A 27129-nucleotide genomic window follows, 5' to 3' on the forward strand; every position below is an offset into this window, starting at 1 on the left:
ACAATGTACCAGAATCTCTGGGACACAGTTAAAGCAGTGCGTAGAGGGCAATTTATAGCACTAAATGCCCACCAGAGAAAGCAGGAAAGATCTAAAATTGACAACCTAACATCACAATTAAAAGAACTAGAGAAGCAAGAGCAAACACATTCAAAAGCTAGCAGAAGGCAAGAAATAACTAAGATCAGAGCAGAACTGAAGGAAATAGAGACACAAAAAACCCTTCAAAAAAGCAATGAATCCAGGAGCTGGTTTTTTGTAAAGATCAACAAAATTGATAGACCACTAGCAAGACTAATAAAGAAGAAAAGAGAGAAGAATCAAATAGACACAATAAAAAATGATAACGGGGATATCACCACTGATCCCACAGAAATACAAACTACCATCAGAGAATACCATAAACACCTCTACGCAAATAAACTAGAAAATCTAGAAGAAATGGATAAATTCCTGGACACATACACCCTCCCAAGGCTAAACCAGGAAGAAGTTGAATCCCTGAATAGGCCAATAGCAAGTTCTGAAATTGAGGCAGTAATTAATAGCTACCAACCAAAAAAAGTCCAGGACCAGGAGGATTCACCACCAAATTCTACCAGAGGTACATAGCAAAAATGCTATATTATAATCTTAAAATTTGTTAAGAGGTTTGATCATACGTGTTCTCACCACAAGAAGGCAGAAGGAGGAAGATAAGCAGTAGGAGAAGGAGAAAAATGAGGAAACAGAAACATGGTAACTATGTGAGATGATGGATAAGGCTGATTGTATGATAATTTTATGTGTATATCTACTGATGATCCTTAACTTACGATGGGGTTACATCCCAATAAACCCATCATAAGTTGAAAACATTGTAAGTAGAAAATACATTTAATACACCTAACCCCAAATATCATAGCTTAGTCTACCCTATTTTAGTCAACAGTTGGGCAAAAGCATATAACACAAAGCTAATTTTATAATAACAATAAAAATCATCAAATAAAAATCAAAATTCAAATTTCAAAGTACTGTTTCCACTGAAGGTGTATAGCTTTTTGTACCAGAATATTGTCAGAATATCATGTCAAACCATTGTAAATCACAAACTGTCTGTATATCAAAACATTAAGTTGTTTACCTTGAATATATATAATTTCTATTCATCTATTAAAGATGAAAAAACAATTTTAATTGTATATCTAAAGTCTTTTTACTTCCTCCCCTCCTCCCTTTTCTTTTCTCTCCTTCCTTCCTTTGTTTTCTTTTTTTTCTTACTTCTTTCCTTCCTTCCTTCCCACCTTCCTTCTTTTTTTTTCACCAAAAATCTACTGAACACCTTGTCATTTCCAGGCTTTATGCTGAAGAGAGACATTATTTTGTGTTTTGTTTGTTTGTTTGTTCCTAGGGCAAAAACATGAATAATACCAAACATCCTTTCTAAATAAAAATGAGAAAGACGTATATGCAAAATTATAATATAAAGCCACAGCAAAGTGTTAGTAAAACACCAAGGAGACTATGATTCCTTACGCTTGGGAATGATGTAGCTCGCGTGTTAGAATACATGCCTGAATATGAACAAGTGATTATCAACTAAAACACTAGAAAAGAATTTAACTAGACATAACTACTGGAGAAAATGCATAGATGTTTGGAAGTCAGTGATATGTTGTGAGAACAGGTAGCAGTCCGGTGAACTAGAGCAAGGGTAAACGAATACTTTCTGTTAAGGGTCAAACGATTAATATTTTATTCCTTGCGGGTCATACGTTAACTGTTTCAATTGCTCAATTCTGCCATCAAGACGGAAAACAGCATACCTAAAAACCACATACCAAAATGAACAGCCGTAGTTGTGTTTCGATAAAACTTTATTTACAGAAACAGATGGTGAACCAGGCTTGGCCCATGGGCTGTAGTTTGCTAATTCCAGTCGATGGATTGCATTCCTCTTTTGGAGCCATCATTTCTAAATAATACCTTCTTTGTTGAATTTGGTAAAAATGAAGAGTTACTAGTGTGATAAAAAGCAATCCATTGTAAATATGCTACCCCTAGATGTATATTCTCCTAACTTCCATTTAAAATCATTTTACTCATCTCATTCCAGATTGTTTATACAGTGAACACAGACTACATTATCCATTAATCAATTACTTTGTGACATAAAATTTGCTCGTAGTTATGTGAACATATTTTTGAGGTTAAGTACAGAATTTTGATTAAAACATAAAATGTGGCCTTGCTCCTGCTTTGTAAAATATTGGCATTCTCTGCAATAGGAATGAGAGTGATGAAATACGTGGTGCTATGTTAAAAGTACAACATGGATGACACAAGTGATAACTTTTTGCTTTATGTTTCATAATGCTAATTTTCAATTCTTTTTCTTTCCAGTTTTATTATGTTGATTTATATAAATAAATCAAGCTTGTATAACCCTTAGAAATGCTTATCTAATAAGCCTTTTAATTCTTTTGATATGCAGAAGACCCTTATTAATTATAGCAAACTAATTTGTGTTACTTTAACTATCTAAAGCTGTCTATGGAGCTTGCAGTGCAGCCTAGCACTAATTAAGGTAGCTATGGTTAACAATTCAGACAACCTTCTGTGCAGGTCATTATGTTTAACATTTAATATTTTATAGCAAATTATTTACCTCATCAATATGCCATACACATAAAATTGGGAAGTTAGTCTATAACACTTTTTGAATTTTTCTCTTAATATTAAAAAATCTAGAGCTTTTACTACAGATCGTAATAAGCTAGAGAAAATTTAAATACAGGTGTCCAAGAACAGCATTCAGTGGAAATACTCATTTGACATAAAGTTGTGTAGGAGATAAACGTAGAATATTTTTCTTTACATTGATTTTTCTAAATGTCTTCAAAACAAAGTGAATCAGGTGATGAAGTTTTTGGCTTCCGTTTAAATATGCAGAGCTACAGTCACTTTCAAAATATTGTATTTGTTACTTAGGGCAGGACCTGGTATAATGGAGAATGACAAATAAGTTGCAATGGTTAATATTGAGTGTCAACTCGATTGGATTGAAGGATGCAAAGTATTGATCCCGGGTGTGTCTGTGAGAGTGTTGCCAAAGGAGATTAACATTAGAGTCAGTGGGCTGGGAAAGGCGGACCCTCCCTTAATCTGGGTGGGCACCATCTCATCAGCTGCCAACGTGGCTAGAATATAAAGCAGGCAGAAAAATGTGAAAAGACCAGACCAGCCTAGCCTCCCAGCTACAAGTTTCTTTCGTGCTGGATGCGTCCTGTCTTCAAACATCGGACTCCAAGTTCTTCAGTTTCGGGACTCAGACTGGCTCTCTTTGCTCCTCGGCTTGCAGACGGCCTATTGTGAGACCTTGTGATCATGTGAGTTAATACTTAATAAACTCCCCTTTATATGTATATACCTATCTCATTATTTCTATCCCTTTAGAGAACCATGACTAATACATAAGTTTAAGGAGACTTTGAAGAAATTTTTTCTTTTTTGAGATGGAGTTTCCCTCTTGCTGTCCAGGCTGGAGTGCAATGGCACGATCTGGAATTCAAGTTATTCTCCTTCCTCAGCCTCCCGAGTAGTTGGGATTACAGGCATGTGCCACTATGCCCGGCTAATTTTGTATTTTTAGTAGAGACAGGGTTTCTCCATGTTGGTCAGGCTGGTCGAGAACTCCCAACCTCAGGTGATCCACCTGCCTCAGCCTCCCAAAGTGCTAGGATTACAGGCATGAGTCACTGCGCCCAGCCGAAAATTTTAAAAATTAATAATTAATAATCATTCCAAACTTACAGTATGCCACCCACCATATTAAATATGTTACATGCTATGTTACATTTAATCCTCATCATAATCCCATTGTTTTTGCGAATTTCAGAAGTGCAGAGGTTTAGCATACCAAAGTTCCATCATTTGTCCAGAGTCAAAGACTTTCTGACAAAATCAGAATTTTTAACCTATAACTATCTAACACTGTGACTTTAGTTCTAACCTCTCTTGTAGATTAGAACTGGAGGAAGAGTAATATGAAAAATTAAATCAAGGAGGAAGAGTAATATTATAAATATCTGTCTTGTCTATTATGGAAGATCACTATGTGAGCACCAAGTTGTGATATTTCAGAGAAAAATTAATCAGAGAACATGAGAGCCCAGACCAGGAGTAAGGAGGCAAGCTTTGGGCGCAGGCAAGTGTATGGAGTCCCAGGCCTGCACACCACCATGTAGTCACCCTAGGATGCTAATTGACCAATTTACTACTTGTGAACAGAAAGTTGGTTTCTGAAGGCCATTAGCCCTCAAGTCTAATTGGGATCTACATTACATATGTCATAAGCCAACGTGCTGCACTGCTTTGGAGTAGCAGCAATGTAGGAGACAACTGAACGTCCTGTTTAGCCTGTTTAGCTTTATTTCAGAAATCACATGAAACTCCACTTTTTGACCTTTTTAAATGATTATCACTTAAAATTTTTGGCCTGATTTTTCTTTAAGCCACAGCCATACAATAGGTGTTATTTAACAACTAACCCCTGGCACCCACGGGCTGCTCAGTAAATTCCAACTTATTTAATAGTGGTTTTTGTTTTGCAGAGTTTATTATCAAAGGATGAGTAAATTAAATACATATTTGAAATAGTTTTAAAAAATTCAAAATTATTCTTGAGGTTGAACAATTAAACTGAATGTAAAAATAAAAGACTCGTATTGATTCCATGTCCTTGCTATTGTGAATGATGTTGCGATGAACACACACGTGCATGTATCTTTGTGACAGAATGATTTATATTCCTTTGGGTATATACTCAATAATGAGATTGCTGGGTCAAATGGTATTTCTGGTTCTAGATCTTTGAGGAATCGCCATACCATCTTCCATAGTTGTTGAACTAATTTACATTCCCACCAACAGTATACAAGAGTTCCTATTTCTCCACAACCTCACCAGCATCTGTTGTTTCTTAACTTTTTAATAATGGCCATTCTGACTGGCGTAAGATGGTATCTACTGTGGTTTCGATTTGCATCTCTCTAATGATCAGTGAAATGCCCATCAATGATAGACTGGCTAAAGAAAAGGTGGCACATGTACACCATGGAATACTATGCACCATAAAAAGAAATGAGATCATGTCCTTTGCAGGGACATGGATGAATCTGGAAGCCATTATCCTCAGCAAACTAATGCAGAACAGAAAACCAAACACCACATGTTCTTACTGATGAGTGGGAACTGAAGAATGAGATCTCATGAACACAGAGAGGGAAACAACACACACTGGGGCCTTTTGGGGGGTGGGGTGGGGAAAGAGAGTATTAGGAAAAAGAGCTAATGGAAGCTAGGCTTAATACCTAAGTGATAGGTTGATAGATGCAGTATACCACCATGTCACATTTTTACCTATGTAACAAACCTGCACATCCTGCACATGTACCCTAGAACTAAAAATTTAAATTTAAATTTAAAAAAGAGGTTTTAAAAAGAAAAAATAAATAAAAATAAAAAATTAAAGACTTACAGGGGAAGATTTGAGGGGCCAAAGCTCTACTCAGTTTATTCCTTTTATTCTCTATACCTGCAGTAACCTTGGAGGATTTCACAGACTCAGCTTGACAATCCCTGGCAGTATCTATAGAATCCAAAACCTGAACGCTGGGCATCTGTGGCACAAATTTGTTATGTGACTTTGAATGTCACTTAAAACTCCCTGGGGCTAGTTTCCTCATCTGTCAAAAGAGATTTACTGCTGAAGTCTGCCAGAGTGAACATTCAATGGTCAATGGTAACTTTTACTGTCATTGTTATGCTGCTGTCTTTTTGAACTATGTCTCTTTCTCTGGCCTTTACTGCAGTTCCTAATAATTAATCTACTGAAAAAAATTAATATGTTTGCTCATTGCTTTTAGCTTATGTTTCCCCAAACTACCGTGTATTTTTCCAACCTGGTGTTTATTCAGTGTTGTTAGAGGTGGTGGGTTTGTAGATTTATTTTTTAAGTCATGGATACTTATTAAATGTGTATTAAACATCAACATTACAATGTCTATTTAAACTATTAATATTTAACCTAGAATTTTTACTTGTCACATTTGTATTTCCAAGGAAAGGAAAGCTCTTCTTGGATGCCAACAACTTCATGTGACTGAAGGCTTTAGCATTACAAGCATAGATCTTTGGAAAAATAGGGTCAAAAGGATTGTCCTTATTTTACAAATGATAAACTGACACTCAGGTGAGTTGGTTAACTTTCTTCACCCAAAATGAGTAATAGATGTCAGACTGAAGTTTAGACTGGAATTTAGGGCCTTCAACAGGCATTCGTTCAGTGTGCCAAACATTCCAGATGATGAAGACATGGCCTCTGCTCCCTGACGGGCCTCACTTCTCGGCTTCTAGTCTAACACATCCTGAAAACACAGCTGGGCTGTCTCAGACTTTCTTATACTTTAGTTAAAGGTTAATCCATGTGAAGAAAGAATAATAGTATATAATTTATAACACTGTAATTTGTTCCTGAAAATATTTACATCTCAACCAAAAATTCTGTTTTTCTATCACATTTAAAATAAGCATTTTTATTATTAAATAAGATTAAGAAGGCCGGGCGCGGTGGCTCACGCTTGTAATCCCAGCACTTTGGGAGGCCGAGGTGGGCGGATCACGAGGTCAGGAGATCGAGACCACGGTGAAACCCCGTCTCTACTAAAAAATACAAAAAAATTAGCCGGGCGTGGTGGCGGGCGCCTGTAGTCCCAGCTACTCGGAGAGGCTGAGGCAGGAGAATGGCGTGAACCCAGGAGGCGGAGCTTGCAGTGAGCCGAGATTGTGCCACTGCACTCCAGCCTGGGCGACAGAGCGAGACTCCGTCTCAAAAAAAAAAAAAAAAAGATTAAGAGCCACTGCCTTAGTCCCAAAATCTTCTAAAGTTCCAGAAATCCATGTAATCCAGTCTACATACTGAGGCAACCTAATTTAATTTAATTGTTATTAATATATTTATTTATTTTGCCATATGTAAAACACATATATAATAATCGGCAAGTGTAGTTTCTTGACACATAAGCAAAAAAGATTTTGGTTAATTCTCCTAAAAAATGGAAACAAACCAACTGACAAGAAAGACTCAAATGAGTTTATCAAAAATGAGTTCCAGTACTGCTGACAAATAGTTATAGTAGAACTTCATGTACCGGTGGAACCAGAAGTATGATGGTTAATATTGAGTGTCAACTTGATTCGATTGAAGGATGCAAAGTATTTTTCCTGAGTGTGTCTGTGAGGGTATCGCCAAAGATTAACATTTGAGTCAGTGGACCCAGAAAGGCAGACCCACCCTCAATGTGGTGGGTGGGTACCATCTAATCAGCTGTCAGCACAGTTACAGTAAAGCAGGCAGAAGTAAGTCAAAGAGCAGACTTGCTGAGTCTTCCGGGCTTCATCTTTTTCCCATGCTGGATGCTTCCTGCTCTTGAGTATCAGACTCCAAGTTCTTCAGGTGTTGGACTTTTGGACTTACACCAGTGGTTTGCCAGGGGCTCTCAGGCCTTTGGCCGCAGACTGAGGGCTACACTGTCAGCTTCCCTACTTTTGAGGTTTTAGAACTCAAACTGGCTTCCTTGCTCCTCGGCTTGCAGATGGCTTATTGTGGGACTTCACGTTGTGATTGTGTGAGTCAATACTCCTTAATAAACTTCCCTTTATATATGCATCTATCTTATTAGTTCTGTCCCTCTAGAGAACCCTGATTAATACAAAGAACATAAACAATCATAATACAAATTAAAATTCATGACTTTGTGCCATAGACAACTAGTTGGAGTTTGCTAACCAATGACAAAATAACTTGGTAAACACTGTATCATTGAAATAGAAATATAACCTTCATGTTGATTATTGTTAGAAATCTCTTATTGCCAAGATGTTCCTGAGCAAAAAGAAGGAAATATCTTTTTATATTGTCACTGTTAGTGACCAATTGGTAAGGTTAACTATATGATGAGTTATTAAGGCTTTATGACAAAACATAAAATACTTTGATGACAAACATGCTAGAGTAAATGATTAAGTAATCGCTCTCTTTTCTATATTGTCCAGAGTTTTGTGTTTCTCAAAATGAATTAGGGAACTGGTAACTCACTAGTATTGCAGATATTTTGCAAGTGGTACGTGCGAATAAAAATTTTCAAAAACTGTGTTTACAAATATGCTTAATGTCTAAACAACATTAAAATAATTTAGTCCTCCCTTACACATTATATATCAGAACAATTATTTACTGAAAAACGACTCCATGCTCAATAAAGTGCTAAGACCTGTTCCCATATCCTTATTGTTCAATTGTAAAGAAAAGACATAGAGAGATAAAAAGAAAAATATTTGACAAATATAGAAAAATCAGCAAACAAACAGGAGATAGTCATTTGCCACAATAATTTAGTTACACAGAAAATAAAGAAAATCAGAACTCATGTTGTGGCCACAACATGGCAATAGTTTTGAGCTAGATTTGAAAAGTTCAGATGACCACAGATAAAAGGAAGGGGCAGTAATGGCCAAAGTAAAGATTCAGAACCAAAAGAAGCAATGGGATAAGTATATGGCAGTTTTGGGACAGAGAGAGCAGTCTATTAGAGACTGTGTTTATGAAGAGGCATAGAAAACTGATCCAGGAAACATAGACTGAACCAGACTAAGAAGACCTGCGTACTGAGCTTGGTTACTTCTATACTATAAGAAGTAGAAGCCATTGAGAGTCTTGAGTGATGCCTCAAGTATATCATCAGTTTCGTGTGTCTGTGTGGGTGCACACACGCGTGTGTATAAAATGAAGTAGAGTTGGAAAGACATGGAAAAAAATTGTGTACTGTGTATTGAATTTCTGCAGAGTGTTGCAAGCAGTGTCCCAAGTGTTTTATATTAATTGCATTAATTAGTTTAATTTCATTAATTACTTGATTTAATCCACTGCCAGATAAAAAATAACCCCCCTTATGAAAAATGGTAATATCACGACAATGTCTAGCATTCAATCGAAAATTGTCAGCATGCAAAGATATAGAACCAAGTGATCAGAAATCATTTTACTGTCCCAGGAAGGCAGGAATAGGGATGGAGTGACTTTATCTGTAATTTTACCATCTTATTTCTTTAAACTACAATCTGAAGCAAGATGACTTGTATTAAGACTAGTGTTCACTACATCACTCTGTACTTTTGTATATTTACAATATTTCACACTTAAAATTTATAAGATAACAGATTTAGAGTGATATTTCATATATCCTAATTTATTTATCATCTATTATTTCTTATGCCAATGGGAAAACACTAACACTTTTTAAATGTTTATTATAGGTTTTCGGCAGGCACTATAAGTACTGTATGTTGGTAATCTTACTTAATTCTCTCTTGACAACACCAAGAGCTTAGAATTTAAGCCTCTCTTTGCATCATAGAGGTAAAAATGATCTGAAAAGACAGCCCCATCTGGTATGTGAATGAATAATTCATGCTTCAAAATGGCAAAGATGGCAGAGGAGGGGTCTATCTCAGGAAGACCTTAGAGCTTCAAGTCTCGTCACAGAGTACTTTAAGAACCCAAGAGTGGAGATAAAAGGAGACAGGTCCAAGCACAGGACTCCACCTGGTCATGTCTAAAGTGGCCTTCCCAGGCTTAGCTTAGCCAGGTTAGCTTAGTTATGGGTAGCCTGCCTCTGTGTCAATGCTGTTTCAACACAGGCTCACTGGAACTTGCTTCATTTCTCTTCATTGGAAGAGAGTAAGAAATAAAAAAAAATTGCTTCAAATAGCATTTCTTTTGCTCAGTCTATGAGGCATCTCCCTTCCAGGGCTGCGTATAAATCAAGCTATCTGTGATCTAACACTGAAACTTGTGAGTTCAGAGAAGGAACCCCAAATACAAACATTAAGAAATAAAAATCTAGCCTTGGCATTTACTTGGAAAACCAGCAGTTAATGAATTAATGCTGTTTAAAATATTATCTTTCTCATTTGCTTTCTGTGTGGATCCTTCACTTTCAGAAAGCTACTTTTGCTATATATTATTTGTTAATAGAAACATTTTGTTAACTTCCAGAAACCCTGAGTTGGCACCATTGTTTCCAAAAAGAATTTCAATAAAGGAATACTTTTAATTAATTCTTCAAGAACATAAGTTGTCTGCAATTGTTGTCATAATTGTACTTGCAAGTACATGTAACTGATAAACAGAAATATAGCATCTAGAAACACAGTATCTATTAAGTGCTTTGTCTTTAAACTTTATTTATTTACTTATTTATTATTTTTATTTTTTATTTTTGAGATGGAGTTTCACTCTTGTCATCCAGGCTGGAGTGCAATGGCATGATCTCAGCTCACTGCAACCTCCGCCTCCCAGGTTCAAGTGATTCTCCTGCCTCAGCCTCCCAAGTAGCTGGGATTACAGGCATGCGCCACCACACCTGACTAATTTTTGTATTTTCAGTAGAGACGGGGTTTCACTATGTTGGTCGGGCTGGTCTTGAACTTGCCACCTCAGGTGATCCGCCCACCTCGGCCTCCCAAATTGCTGGAATTACAGGCATGAGCCAATGCACCTGGCCGTCTTTAAACTTTTAAAGACTGATCCGCATGGTCAAATTGAAATTAGTGTTTCAAACTGGTTCAAAATCCTGACCAACTCCTTTAAGGGCATGAACTGTCTCATGTGTTTCCTAGAAAAGGCTGCTTAAATTAACTTCACCAACTTTTGTTCAAGAACCAGCTCATGTGATTTTGTTGGGCACCACTAAGAATTCATTCATCTTGGCTTTCACTCTTTTTCTGCTCTTGAGGATTTTTACTTGCTTCCAAGGCCAAACTACATAGAGTTTCAAATTCGGAACAATGTAATTGCCAGTTCTGTTTTCTGGAACTCCAGCAGTCAGAGACTCCCAGAAAGAGCTCTTGGTTCACCCAGCTGCCTAGAAGTAAGACTTGGGCTGGCCTGGAATAAAATACCAGAAAGAGGACTAAAATATAAGGCATTGAGCCATAGATAATGAGATGGACCACGAAAAAGAAAGAGAATCTTTATCTAGAGCCAGATAATTGGTTTTACAGACCATTTATCATCATTAGTAAAGTCAGCAATGTGGTCAGATGCTTCTGTGGATGAACTGGAATCTGTACTAGAGATGCGAATATTTTAGTTGGTAGAATGGGCAAACTGGCTAGCATCACTAAGAAACCAGTGGAGCAACTATTATTCTGCAATAGCTCACATATACTACAAAATGAAAAGAAAATTTATTCTACAACTCTAAATAACATTTATTCCACAGTGAATGTTATTACATAATTTCTATCTTGAGTCTCCATTCTATTGGAAAGATGGAAATCTAATCTTAATAAATTTCCTGGAAGTGCATACAAATTTCAACGTATTTTCATAACTTCACAGCATTAAAATGGGTCTATATAATATTTGATGATGATGAAGATGACAATGATAATCCTAGTAATAGCATAATAATAGCAATAGCTGATATTCATTAGGATGTTACTCTATACTAGTGACTAAGTTAAGAGTTTTACATATCACATTTTATCCATGAGGCTGCATAACAGAGACGCTAAGCAACTTGCCCAAAGCACACAGTCTTACAAGGTCGAGCTCTCAGCATACTTTGCTATCTACCTATTTGTTTGCTAGTGCCTTGTTGCCTCTGTGGGATTCTAGCTGCAAAGGAGTATATACATTCCTCTGGTTTAGATACCACAGACCAGTCTCAGCTCTCTGTATCTCCCTGAAGTTCTTCCCTAAAGATATGATGCAAAGTGTCTCAACAAAATTCCCTATGCCATTTCCCTAAGATTTTTAGTGCATTAAGTATGAAAGCCAGAAAGAGAACAACTTTTTCTTTTCTTTGTTTTGACCCTGTTATATCCTCCCTCTAGGGCAGGATGACTTAGTTATTTTTATGACAGCTGAGGAGAAGGGGGAAGAAAAAAATTATGGTGCTGGTAGAAATTGCTTATCCTTTAAAATTATTATATAATCTAATTCACTCTTTTAGTCAACAAATGTTCATTGATTGAGAACATATTTGCTGGACACTATTCAATGTGACATTGATCTAGTAGTAAAGAAGTCAAACAGGACCTTCCTCTGCTCTCATAAAATCTACATTCTAATTGGGACAAAGATTAAAATCTCATAAAACTGATGTGGAAAAAAAACCTTTTCACCCTGGAAATACCTATGAAGGGTATGAGCCTCTCATATGATGGAGGAGGACTTGAGAATGGACAGTCAGGACGGTTTGATGGAGGAGGACTTGAGAATGGACAGTCAGGACAGTTTGATGGAGGAGGAGTTGAGAATGGACGGTCAGGACAGTTTGATGGAGGAGGACTTGAGAATGGACAGTCAGGGTGGTTTGATGGAGGAGGACTTGAGAATGGACAGTCAGGACAATTTGATGGAGGAGGACTTGAGAATGGACAGTCGGGGTGGTTTGATGGTGGAAGACTTGAGAATGGACAGTCAGGACGGTTTGATGGAGGAGGACTTGAGAATGGACAGTCGGGGCGGTTTGATGGAGGAGGACTTGAGAATGGACAGTCGGGACAGTTTCTCTGAGGAGGGGAAATTGCAGCGGAGTCCTGAATGATGAGGAGGTAGCTGAAAACCACGAAGAGCACGTATGGAAGAAAGAACCTTGAGTGGAAAGGCCTTGGCTCCAGGTCGTTCCCAAAACAAAAAGAAAACCAGTGTGCTTGGAACACAGTAAGTGAGGAGGAGAGCAGAATGAAAAAATACCCGAGAGAATTGCAGTCATTAGGATCTGATAGGCCATGAGAAAGTTGTAGGGCTTTACTTTACTTTTATTTTATTCATGCAATTGAAAGCTATTGGAAAAGGTTGAGCAGAAGAGTGAACTAATATGATTACCTAACAAAGAAGATCTTATTATTGCTGGAGTGAAAATGACTTACAAACAGTATATACTAAGAGCTACTTAGGTTTGGGAACTATCATGGAAGTCCAAGAAAGTGGCTTGTCTATGGTAAACAAGATGAGAGACTATAAAAGGTACTTACCTGAAAGTAAAACAAAAAGAATGAATGATGGATAAGAGGGAAATGGGGAAGAACCAGAGAAAGACAAAAAATGATGCCAAGAAAAAGATGGCAATTACTGCCCAAGGGGACTAAGGTTTTTCCTGTTAAGATGGGAATGGATGCACCTGCCCATGAGGCACATGGGAGAGGAATCATCACCGAAAACAAAACCAGTGCTCTGAGAGAAAAATCAAATCAAATCAAAAAGAAAAGAAAACAAATATTAGAGAGGTGACCAGCAGAATCTACCAGAAAGTGTTTAAGACATACTAATTCCTATTATTCTCTATGCTACTTTTCCTGTTGGGTTATCCTAAAAATGAGAATTTCTTATTAATCTCCCATTGGAATTTCTGTACTTCAGAACACTTTTCATATTGTTTTAGCCCATGGAAAAGAGCAATGCCCATATTCTTGGCATGTACTTCTTGTTCTGTAAAGTCCTGAGTCTGACAGTCTCTTTCTTTTCTTTTCCTTTTTTTTTTTTTTTTGAAACAGTCTTGCTCTGTTACCTCCAACCCCCAGAAGTTCAAGCAATTCTCCCACCTCAGCCTCCCAAGTAGCTGGGATTGCAGGCACACACCACCATGCCCAGCTAATTTTTGTATTTTTTTGGTGGAGACAGGGTTTCACCATGTTGGCCAGGCAGGTCTCGAACTCCTGACCTCAGGTGATCTGCCTGCCTCAGCCTCCCAAAGTGCTGGGATTACAGGCATGAGCCACTGGCGCCCAACCCAGTCTGTTATCGTATGTCCTTTACGAAATCATCTAGTTTCTCTCAATGACAAAATAAGTGGCCTAAGTTAAATTAGCTCTAACTTCTTCCCAATTATAATGCATAATAATAACATATGTTAATGTTTCTTCATTAAAACTACTCTGTGATTAAATATTTGTTGAGTGGATGGAATTGGTTAAGATTTCTGGTGCCTAGGATTTGGGGTTGAAAAACTAGTTGGATGAATGGTGGTGCAATTTACTGAGATGAGAAAAGCTGACAAGACAAACCTGTCGGAGGTGGGAACACTCTTCTGGTTTGGACATAGAGTTTGAGATTCCATTGGGTATCTCTAGTAGCCTCCAGGTGGAGATGGTAGGAAAGCAGTTTTAAGTGAGAATCTGGAGCTCAGGAAAGAAGTTTAGGTAAAAGACTCACATTTTGGAATTTTAGCTTATAAATAATTTATAGAGCCATTTGCGATGTTTAAGCAGAATAATTTTATAAGGTGATATGCAAATGCCAATCAGAAAAAACTAATGTAGCTCAGCTTATTGATAATGGGAAAGAGTAAAGAGTAATAAAAATGTCCGCTAAAAGTAAAATAATTTTTAAATGGCATATCCATGTGATAAAGAAGACGATAATGATCCTAATAATAGCAAAATAATAGAAATAGCTGATATTCATTAGGACATTAATATATACTGGTAACTAAGTCAAGAGTTTTACTTATCACGTTTTATCCATGCGGCTGCTATAACAGAGATGCTAAACAACTTGCTCAAAACATACAGTCTTAGAAGGTAGAGCTCTCAGCATACTTCACTATCTACCTATTTGTTTGCTAGTATCTTGTTGCTTGTGTGGGATCCTAGCTACAAAGGAGTATATACATTCCTCTGTCTAGACAGTACAGCCGAGTCTCATCTTACTGTATCTCCCTGAAGTTCTGCCCTAAAGATACGATGCAAAGTGCCTCCACACAATTCCCTATGCCATTTCCCTAAGATTTTTAGTGCATTAAATATGAAAACCAGAAAGAGACAATTTTTTCTTTTCTTCATTTTGACCCTGTCATATCCTTCCTCAAGGTCAGGATGACTTAGTTACTTAGTTAGAATCATATGCATTTAAAATGATAGATATAAGCATTTGTAATAAATAGAAGAAGTTATGTTAAGATATTAAGTAAAAAACTTATAGTATAAACAGTTTGAGTTTAATTTTAAATTTTTAAAAATCCACAGGAATAAAAGGACTAGAGAGAACAGTAACAAAATAATCCAAGTTAGCTCTTCATGATGGAAATCTGGGTGATTTAAACAATTCTCCAAGTATTTTGAGTTTTTAAGATATTTTACACTGAGTATTTATTAATTCTATATTATAAAGTTATTTTAAAAGAAGAAGACAACTTGCAGTTACCTGTTATAAATAGCTAGAGATGAGTTACTAATAGCACAGCTTTGGCAATTGCTGAGGGAAGGCAGTAAGACAAATTGACCACCTTATGAGAAAAATTAAATAAATAGAAGCCTCTGCTGATGGATGGAATCGATTGTGTTTTATTGGAATGAGGTACGCTGAGCCCAATTGGCCAGTGTGTAATCAGCTCCATCGTTACCTCAGTGTTAATAAATATTTGACTTCTACACTTGCACACTGCTACAGTGTCTTACTGCATCATCAGCCTTGCAGGCAAACACTGAGACCTTTGACCTTTCTCATTGATTGCTTCCTGTGTTTATCAGTCATATTCACACAAAAGCCATCCTCACTGCTTTTTAAGAAAAAAGCATTCAATTTAAATCAATAATGCAAATGTGATCATTTTAAAAGAATCTCATGAAAAGATTTATTGATTAAAGGAACTGCAGAGAATCATCGCTGTTCTGTTGTTTTGTAAACATTTAAACTAATGTGTAGTAGAAATAATACAATCTCCTGTACAGACTGGAGCAAATAATGTGATGAAATTAGAGAAAGAAGAAATTAAAGAGTCATCTTTTAGCTGGAAACCATACTAGATTTGGGCACGTTGTGAGGCTGGGATAATATCTTGCTCACGTTTTTTATGAAGAAAATGATATATGTAAAAAAATTGGCATATGGCCTGCCTATCAATATTCAGCTGATAATAATCACTTCCATTTTATCTCTACCTTCTTCAGTTTGTTTTTCCTCATGTTTTTCTTCTCTAGAAAGTTTTTTTAATCAACAATAATAAAAAACACCTGCATGCTGACCCATCCTTCAAGCTCTCTGCTCTGTCTGTATTTCCCATCTTAACATCTCTATTCTTACAATTGCTCAGGTCAAAGGTTCAGAGTCATCTTGACTTCTCTTTTGTCTTAACACTTCATAGGCAACACATCAGCAAATATTTTTGGCTCTACGTTTAAAACCCATTCAGAATCCAGCCTCTCCTCACTCATCCTTTGATTCTCACTACATCCTGGTCTGACACCAGCGTGTCTCCCCTGGGTTATTGCAATATGCTCCTGGTCGTCCTCCCTCCGCCCTTGCCTCACTTCCCCCATTCCAAATAAAGCAGCTAGAGGAGTCTTTATAAAACAGGAGCCAAGTATTTTCACTCCTCTTTCTAAAACTCTCCCATGTCTCACTGCTTCATACCAGATAAAAGCCTTATCATAGCCTATAATGAAGGATTTGATTTATATCAAAGCCTTATCATAGCTATAATGAAGGATTTGATTCCAAATTTATACTTTATTTCTGGGCATCGTGTGAGTTTCTCTGCCTTTTTTAGCACTGAAGATTTATGGAGAAGGGGGAGTCCTGTTAAAGAACTGAGGAAGAGAACAAGGAAGCAACTGAAAAAGTAAAAGTGGACAAAGTGGAAGGAGAGGCTAGTGCTCTTGTCTCTGCTCTATTTCTCAGGCTTGTGCAAAAGCCCAGATGACCTTAAAATGCCAGCGTGAGACCAAGCTTCAAAATTTCCACTTCTCATGAACCAAGAACATTGACAAAAGAACACATAGAACTCTGCCACTGTGTGGCAGAAATCTAAGAGTTTTTTCATGATACGAGGCAGATCAATCCACCTGAAATAAGACCTCAGGTGCTGACACACGGCTGTGTTTCCAGGCAGGGCTACTCAGTGCTTCAGAAAATAAATGTAGAGTGTGTGCGCATGTGTATGTGTGTGGTGTAGTGGGTATGTCTCGCAGCGTATGGTATAATGCGTGTGTGTGGTATGGTGTGTGTCTGTGTTGTATATTGTGACGTGTGTGTGTGTGGCGGCAAGGTGTGGAGTGTGTGTATGTGCGTGTGTGTGGTGGCATGGTGTGGTGTGTGTGTGTGCACACAGGCACGGTTGTGTGTGAGGCAGACAGGTGAGTGTGTGGGAGATTCTAGCCGTACTCTTAGCCTTACCTAATGTGGACGAGTAAAGGCTGAGGTTTTGGGGGCTGTGGGAGCATTAGCTGCCACAGGAGAATCCCACCTCCTTTCTGAATGATGAGTAGAGACTGCACTGGCACTGCCAGACCCTTCCCAAACACTCCCTTTGAGTCAGCTTCTGAAATGCAGCATGGATTCAAAAGTTTACCAATCCAGAAGGAAGAATAAGTTCTGGTATTCTTTGCACAGTAGGGAGACTACAGCTAATAACAATGTGTTGTATATTTTAAGATTGCTAGAAAAGAGGGTTTTGAATGTTAACACAAAGAAATGATAAATGTTTAAAGTGATGGATGGATATGCCAATTGCCCTAATTTAACCATTGTACAACATATACACACATTGAAAAATCACACTGTACCCTTTAAATATATGCAATTTTATGTGTCAATTATAAATTTTAAAAATGTAAAAAGAAAAAGAAAAAGTGAGAAAACCAGGAACACATTAGGCTGGTTTTGAATTTCTACTTCATGAATTAAATAACGGAAAACAACTTAGCCGTAGTTAAAAGAGCTTTGAAGGAAAGAGGTTTGAGCACAATTCACTATAATCCCAGACGTGAAAGGACTGAAGAAACAGATTAGTTTTCTGATAAACATATTGTCTGTGTACCTAGTCAATTAGTAAATAAAACCATGAACTCACAAATGTAAAAATCACTGACAAAGGAGTCACGGGGATCGTAACAGCCTTGTAGACAGAGCTAAGTCAATTATAAAGTGTAATGAAATAACATACTTAGGAGGTTAAAATGTGAAAGCAATAAATACATATAAAAGACTAGGACAAAATTCCTGAGCTCCCCACAGCAGCCCCAGCTCACTACTGGTTGCAGGTAATGGATATACGAACTAATAGAGCCAAATACACAAATCATCCCCTGGGCTTTTTTTCTTCCTTTAATGGAAACTGAGAAAGGAAGTAATAGAATGTGGTGGCCATATTCCCTGCTGAGTGGAAAAAACCATCTGTGAGGATGAAGCCAACAAGCTGAGAGAAACAGATACAAGAAACGATGCCAAAGAGAGTCCCCGTGTCGTCTGTGCTGTCTTTGGGGCCTTGTGGCAATGCTGTGGTTTCACAGTATGGTCATCTGAGCCAGGAAAGTCCTCTTTCTACTTAAACTATTCAAGCAATGCTTGTTTCACTTGTATCCAAAGCATAGGGACGAAGACAAAGTACTACAGATCAAACTAAAAGACTTACGGCCTTTGAATTACCAAAGGGAAAAAATATACATAAAAGATAACATATGCAAAAATCAAAATTTTGAAAGCAAAGTCATTAATATATTAGCCTAGAAACAGAAAAATAAAGTTTAAAGGTCAAGTACTATTACAACAATTATTTTAAATGAAACACTAGGGGAAAATCTGATCAAGTAAAAAAGTCCAATTGAAATAAAAAATGGGCAAGTGCAAATGGATATAGTGTATTACTGTGAATTTTTTAAAAATCAGGAGTAGAAATACTAAAAAGCAAAATAAGATTTTGGGCAAACATATAACTGATTTAAACAATCATTTGTATTGATGAAAAGTTAAATACAAAAAGCTGCTATGAACATGTATGTTCTGTTAAATTTTACTTAGAAATACTTGAAGTTCATTTTTTTCCTTTTTCTTTATTCCAGTAAATGCTGGTGAAAACCCAGTGGTAATACCAGACCTCATCACACTCCTCTTAGTCTTTAAAAAATCATATAGACAAAATAAAGGGATTGTAATAATATAATTGTAAATGTCATTCACATATGTGCATATTTATATCTAAGTCCTAAAAATACAGAATACATTTTTATTTCAAGATTAGTGGAATAAAGGAATACTTTATAAAGAATCAATGTTTAAAATTTCATACCGTTTATCTAAAATGAATCACAAGGGTTTAGTTACCATTTTACAGCCAACAAGTTCAAAATGAAAAATTCCATCACCGAAGGTTCTCTTTCTAATGTTCTTTCTCATGAAATCGGTTTCAAAAGTTTTCACTGTAATTTTTTCTCTCCTAGGTGAGAGATGTTTATAATTAAAAGACTCACAAAACCTTTATCCAAAAGAATTCCAAGGGGTATTTCTACCATGAGCTCTATCCAGGCTACTTTCAAAGGGCCAAGGTGTGGTAATGAAATGAGCCTTGACTTTTAAATATGTATTTGCTCATTCATTCAACAAATATTTATTTTGCACCCACTAGGTACCAGACCCTATTATTTGCCAGTGAGTATACAAGTGAACAATACAGGTTTAGCATCAATTAAATTATCATTTAAATGTACATTGTGAAAATGTTATGAAGAAAAAGAACAAAGTGACATCAGTAAGCATCCAAACCTCAAAGACCAAAAGCAGGCATACAGTCACAATAATGGAACTTAGAAACATCCCAGCCAGGAAACTTCTATTTTCGTCATAACAAAGAGTTACTTAAATTCTCTAAGCTGTGATCTCCTTATCTATAACACCGGAATAGCAGTGTCTACGAATGAATGCAATAATATAAAGCAATTACTTGGCATAATAGGTGTGCTCTGAATGTCTAAACCCCCTGCTCTTTAACTGTTCTTTAGAGAGTGGGCAGAAATGTACGCAGCCTTTGAAGCCAAACAGAAGGGATTCAGACCCTGCTTTACTGTGATTCAACTTCTTTGTCACTGCTATATAAAGTGGGGGTCAACTATTAATTTGAATCATGTAAATTTGTGGATATTTGACTATCATTTGACTTACAACAACAATTGCATGTGGTTCGACTGTTAACCTATCTTGAGGAGTTCTGAGGATTCGACGGTGTAATATAAAACGACAGCCTAGTTTCTGAAACAGAGTACGTGCTCAACATATAATAGGTTTCCTTCCTTTTATATCCATGAATAGTTTACAAAAAAATGAAAGTTTATGATTGCATGAAAATATTCTCAAAATTTATGTGTTTTTTTTTTTTTTACTCTCAAGCCATCGAACAGGTTAAAGCAGAACATGGAATTAGAGTCAGCTCAAGAGGGGGTGATGGTCTGAATCACCAGGTGTGAGGTCAGTGCCCTCCACATGCCCAAGTCCACACTTTGTTGGCACCTCAGAAGAAGCTAAGGGTAGCTGAGGGTCCATTTAGCTTCTGCTCCAGGTGGCAAATCTAACACACAGGAAAAATACACACAATATAAATTTTAATTACCAACAGTGGGTAATGAAGACTCCTCTTCAGTTTTGATATATGAATGGAGGGTTTCAGTGTGCAGATGTCCTTGCCTTGAGTCATTAACTAAAGACTGAGTCCTTCATTTAAAGACTTGTGGTTTACGCAGGCACAGGTGTAGGGATGTGGGGGTATTACCGAGGAAAGAAAACAATCCACCCAAGTCTAACATGTAGTCATGGTTGCTAGTCCTGCTAAGCTAGTAAAGCTCAAGTATGGAGCCTCATTCATTAACAGTAATGCCATTTGTAGTCCGTGCTTGTCAGCAGAATACAAGGTACAAGGTTATGGCCCCCTCTGCATGCATGTCAGCTACCCTGGTCTTATTACCGGTACGAGGGGCCTAGAAGAGGGAAGAGCAGTGATTATGAAGACAGACACCATCATCTCCCAGCGAACTAGCTCAGTTTGCCATTTTCACAAGGCCTGGAGACTCTAATCAGTCACAGATGTTCAATATATACCACATCTAGTACCTCACCTCCTTACAACATTTTCTTATGAATTGGTTGATATACAATATAAAGCAACGTAGGAATTAATTCAGATTGGGGATAGGAATTGCTGAAAATATAGTCTCCTTTTTCCTAAATAGCTCATTGAGAACTTAAACTCAATTGTAAATTTGTATATCCAGATTCCTCATTTCCCAGGACCAGCCCCCCTTCCCCACACATGGCTAAGACATATAACTTATGAAGATTTTACAAATCAACTTTGTGTCTCCCATGATCCTGTGGAGGGCTGGGAGAAGCCCGGTGTTTCGTCTTCCTCACAGTAATACTATTTTTCCAGTTTTGTTTCTTTCCCCCAAGTCTCATCTCATACACAATCCTAGGATTCCTCAACTTGAGCAAATGAATCATCTCCTCCTTCAGAAAGAATATTAAAGACCACAGCAGACTGATATACCCTTTGGTCTCTAGAGGAGACGAACAATAAAAGGTAAGAAAGAATTTCTGAGTGGAATGCATGAATCTCAAAATATGTTTCCCAAAAAAGTAAATGACAAGTGCATGAAACATATAACTTTGAACTCTTTTCCCCCTGCAAAATCAGCAGTTCGAAGCTTTCTTCAGTAAGAACTTGGTTAACTCATTATTGATCTATTGTGTGAAACAGAAGTCATTATAAGATGTTTGGAAATAGTTTTAATGGTATCAGAAAATATTTAATATTTTAATTTAATATTTTAATATTTTACTTAGCTTTAGTATAAAGAGTAAGTGAAAAAGATGGATTAAAACATGTATAAGTTTCAATTCCAGATGTGTCAAATAAATGTACACTCACAGAGAACAATTCAACAAAATACCAACAGTCATGAGTTTCATGTAGATTCTATTCATCTTCCCTATTATTTTCTGTATTTTATATTATCTTATAATTAAGAAAATATAGTTCTATTTGCATTACTTAATTTTTAATCCAAAAGGCCTTTATGAAACACTTCCTGTAAGTGTGTATACATTCCAAATAGTTTTAGCAGTTTCTAAAGAAAGATAAAATAATAATATAAAATCCTATTAATTGGTAGGAAATCAGTAAGTCAAGAAGAGCACATCCCTGGGAAATGAGAGCTTGTTTTTTTTTTTAAGTTTTTCCCACTACAAAGTAATAATCACTTTACATTTTTTACATACTAATTAAGGCCCAAGGGCAGGGCATTTCTTAGCAGCTAAAAACTATCAGGGTTAACTACTGAGAACAAGCCTTTCTTCTATTGCTTAATTATATCAAATCAATTTAGTTTTCAATTTTTGCAAAGCGGAAATGTCTTAGTGAGGCCAATTTAACATATTTCTGCACATTTGCTTGTAAAATGAATACAAGTCATACTGCATGGTGCCATGACTTTTACAACATGACAGATACAATATATCAAAAATAGTGGGTTGTAAAGAAAGCAACAAATATTTCAAGACATATTTAAAAGAGAACTAATTTCTACTGATAAAATATTAGTTCATAGGAGAAAATGCCACCATATGAAGCGATAAAAAGAAAAAAGAAAAAAATCAGTTCGAAAGTGGCGTGAGGTGGAGGTAGAGAAATGAGCTGCAGACAAGCCTGCCTGATTGAATAGATATCCTGTCCTTTCAAGGAACAGCAGGTTCGGAGAGGTGAGAGAAGGGAACAATCACATTTTCCTTTCTGTTATTCCAATTTCAATTAAAATGATAGATGAGAGAAAGGTCTGCAGAAATTTAATTTTGGTGTTGTTTTTGCTACTTTTGCAGCAGTAGTACTTAACTTCTTTTAGTTTATATTTCTTCCAGGTAACTTGACCAAGGATGGTAGAAAGGCATCCTCTCAGGTGCCAACCTCTGCCCCAGGGCAAGTTCCTGAGGGCACTGGGTTGAAAAGGACCAGGGTACAGTGGTTTCCACAAGATAGAATGTCACACTAACATGGTGACCTGTGGTCATGGGTGCATAAAGGAAGCGTGGCACCATGCAGATGACTAATTGCCAACACCAGACAATCATATCTAAGGTTAAAGTATTATACAGTTTGTTCTATTTTTTTCTGAAGTATTGAGCTTCAGAAAAAGATAGGAAAAGCACACATGCAATAAAGTCTAAACAAATTTAAGTATGCAACTCGGTGATATGTTACAAATGTATCTGCCTAACAGCCACTCAGACCAAGATACCGACTATCACACAATCCAGAAGCATCTTTCTTGCTACCCAGTACTCCTCTTCCAAAGTGAGTACTATTCTGAATTGCGTCACCACTGTCTAATTTCACTTGTTTTTCAACTTCATAAGAGTAAAATATATTTCATATATTCATTTAAGTCTAGGCTTTCTCCTTCAAACTCATTACTGTCAAATTCATGTATGTTGATGCGTAGCAATTTGTTATTTTTTATTTCAAAAATACATGCCATAATTCATTTGCACATTCTGATGGTAAAAGACAGCTTGATCATGTTCCTTTTGATCTACTATCAATAAAGCTGCTGCAGATATTCTTTTATATTGCTTTTTTGCACATATAGAGGCATTGCCATTAAGGATATGCCTAGTTGAATTATTAGATTATGGAGAACACATATGTTCAGCTTAATAAATACCAACAAAATGTTTTCTGAAGTGGTTGTACCAACATATTATACCAATGTACAATGCTCCAGAGCCTTACCAACACCTGATATTCTCGGGTTTCCTGTCTCTTTATTTTTATCTGGGTTTGCTTATTATTTTGTTTTCATTTTCGATTTTATCTGGTGAGTATGCTAATATCTCATGGTTTTATGTTATTTGCCTCTGATGATTAATAATTTAAAGAACATTTTTATATACATTTTTCCATTTGAATATAATTGTTTTTCTTTCTTTTGTAGGAGAATAACATACATAGCCCATTGATCTAGTTGAGAGGGAGTTTTAGGCTTTGCTATGACTAGATTTTTTAATACAAAGCTCTTACTCCTACACTATAGCCTTAACCCTGGCATATATGCCTTCTAGAACTTTAGCTGATTACCTGGAGAATTCACCCTGGCCCCTCTATTATGACCTCCCTTGAATTCCAAATTTTGCCTCTTAGCACTGCATGTCTGAAAATCATTTTTCAGCTCTTGAGGTCATAAGAGGCTGCTTTTTTATTGTCAGTGGAGCCTGGCTCATTTCTCCTCTCTCTCAGTTCTCTCTCACCATGTAATCTCTGCACAGACCAGCTCCCCTTTAACTTCTGCCATGACTGGAAGGAGCCTGAGGCCCTCACCAGATGCAGAAGCTGGCACCATGCTTCTTGTACAGGCTGCTGAACTGTGAGCTTAACAAACCTTTTTTAAGTAAATTACTCAGTCTCAGATATTTCTTTATAGCAACATAAAATGGACTAAGACATGTATGGAAACTTGAAATACAAGAAGAGAATATGAAGAAGTAAGACTAGAAAAGGTACAAATCAGAGTAAGAAGAGTCTTTTATGCCATGGTAGAGAGTTGAATGTTATAAACCATAAGTTAAGGATATTTGGCAGTGATGTAAATAATGATATTAGTCTGGAAGTATTGGTAAATGAATGCTTTGTGAAAATCCAGTTCAGAGCCTACTGCTATAACAGTGAATGTATGGTTGAAAATAAGTGAAAAATCAGTATATTACTCTTTTTCAGCTCTCTATCCTCATGCACTTGAAGACGTAGAATTGTGTGTTCATAGAGTTAATTCAATGCACATCCCTCAGACAATAGAAACCAGATTAATTAAAACACTGAGAGCATAACATGCTGTATATTCTTGTTAAACTTGTCACTTTAATATTCTTGATTAGCTCCCAGAATAATCATTCAACTGCTCTAAGAAATTTTGAACTCTATTACTGCAAAAAGCCAGTATGATTACATTAATATACTGCTAGGAAAAAACATGACCATGTAAATAGAAGAAACAAAAGGATAATAATACATTAAAATAAACTTAAACACCAATCTACATGAGACAAAACTTCAAATGTAAGAAAGACAAAGTCATGTTTTTAAAAGGCGTATATATTAAACTGTTTCTTGTAGTTCATTGGTTCTTGGTGGTGGCAGTGAGACTTCATCAAATCACCCAGGCAGCTTTTTCAATTAAGCAGCACCACTCACTCACCACCCCACCACACCGACATTCTGGCATGTTTAGAATGCCTGACATTCAGAATTCTGAATTTACTTAGCAAGCCTAAAATTCAGAATTCTGAATTTTGAATTCCATAGTTCTGAGACAGGACCAGAAATATACCTTTTAAAGAAGTATCTCAATAGTTTTATGTTCGCAGTTTCTGGATCACACTTTAGGGCACACTAGCCTAGGAAGTGAAGTACGGAGATAGCTTGAAAATCAATACATACTACTGTCCATGCTATAGATAGGGAAACAGATACAGACACGTACATATTCTAAGGTGTCGAACTGCTTTAAGATCCCTCCTCAGCCACGTGAAAAATATAGAAAAAAACAAGAACATGGTTCTATGGATTGAAGATAACTCAAAATATGATTATGATCATATGATTATAAACGTATGATGTGTATCAACCTGATTTGTATAAAATAAAAAGGAGACACAGCAACCAATTTGATTTCATCTTAAATGTTTATATGTATTGGTATTCACACTGAAAATGGAAATTTACGATAGGTTGAGTAACTATGTTATAAAATTAAGAAAAAATACAGGAACCTACCATGTAGCATATGCAGCAGAAATAGTAAAATGTGCATATTAAATTCATGATAGTACGGTCCACATAAAATGTTTGCAATTTCTGTATTTGGGGTTGTCTGCTGAGGTTGAACTCCTGATTTTTTTTAATATGATGTGGAGATACTGGAAAAAATACTGTTGTAAAGTTGTTAGTAAATTTCTATATTCCAAAAAGTAAAATTTTGAATCTACCTGTGTAGCAGAATGCTTTTCTGTATTGTGTAACAAACAGTAATTTTTATTGGAGAAATATGGAGTGTTGGTCCCATATCTGACCGCATTTGTTTTAATAATATACAATTGACCAAGAGCAAAGAATCCAAAGGTTAATACTGACCAAAAGATAGATTAAGGAGAATAAAACAGATGTATTTAGAAACTAGTAACAGATAAAATGTAATGTAAAAATTAAAACAGAAAGAATGTTCAAGGAAAATGTACATTCACATTTAATTAATTCTTAAATGTGGAGCCGTTTTCTAATCATGATTTGATTCGTGGAAAAAAGATTGATATGTTTATTGCAGTATTATCTACAACAGCAAAGACATGGAACCAACCCAAATGCCCATCAATGATAGACTGGATAATGAAAATGTGGTACATATACACCATGGAATACTATGCAGCCATAAAAAAGAATGAGATCATGTTCTTTGCAGGGACATGGATGAAGCTGGAGGCCATCATACTCGGCAAACTAACACAGGAAAACCAAACACTGCATGTTCTCACTCATAATTGAGAGTTGAACAATGAGAACACATGGACACAGGGAGAGGAACATCACACTCCAGGGCCTGTTGGAGGGGTGGGGCCAAGGGGAGGGAGAGCATTAGGACAAATACCTAATGCATGCGGGGCTTAAAACCTAGATGACGGACTGATAGGTGCAGCAAACCACCATGGCACATGTATACCTATGTAACAAACCTGCACATTCTGGAACTTAAAGTAAAATAAAAATAAAAATTAAAACATTTGTGTATTATAAACATTATAAACAAAATTAGCATGCAAATAGACCAGAATAAAGTTGCAGACATTTAACGTGTTCCTATAATAAGAAAATAACATAAACCAATAGAAAAATGGGCAAAATGTAAGAACAGGCAAAACATAGAAGAAAAAAACTGTTATTTAAAAAGCATTTTAAATGTTTGAACTTACTATTGAAGGCAGCATGAATAATGATGTTATTGGGGTAGAATTTGCTTCCTTTCTATTATGCTAATTTTTTAAATGGTGATACATAAAGCAAGAAAGGATACCAGCATCATGCTTGTATATTAGATTAACTTTTCTGTTAATATGCAAACAATCAGATAAATAAACACAGATATCTATGGAAGGACATTCAATGAGGCACTGCATACAAGATAAAATTGGATATTTCACAATATTTATGGTCAATTTCTAACCCATAGTAATATAAAGCTTACAAGTAAGACTTCATCAATACAGTCTTT

The 27129-nt window shown here is 36.4% G+C and overlaps 1 long non-coding RNA gene across 1 annotated transcript in view; it reads right to left on the minus strand.

Moving 5' to 3' along the window:
• The window catches only part of LOC129468315 (uncharacterized), a 281703-nt gene extending 254791 nt beyond the window's left edge, over positions 1–26912 (minus strand). Inside the window, exon 1 of the long non-coding RNA XR_008652600.2 lies at positions 26831–26912. This is a non-coding gene — a long non-coding RNA (uncharacterized lncRNA). The remainder of the gene's footprint in view (positions 1–26830) is intronic.
• Between the last annotated feature and the right edge of the window lie 217 nt (positions 26913–27129).

The sequence above is a fragment of the Symphalangus syndactylus genome, chromosome 18 (genome assembly GCF_028878055.3).
Source record: "Symphalangus syndactylus isolate Jambi chromosome 18, NHGRI_mSymSyn1-v2.1_pri, whole genome shotgun sequence".
NCBI classification, from domain to species: domain Eukaryota; kingdom Metazoa; phylum Chordata; class Mammalia; order Primates; family Hylobatidae; genus Symphalangus; species Symphalangus syndactylus.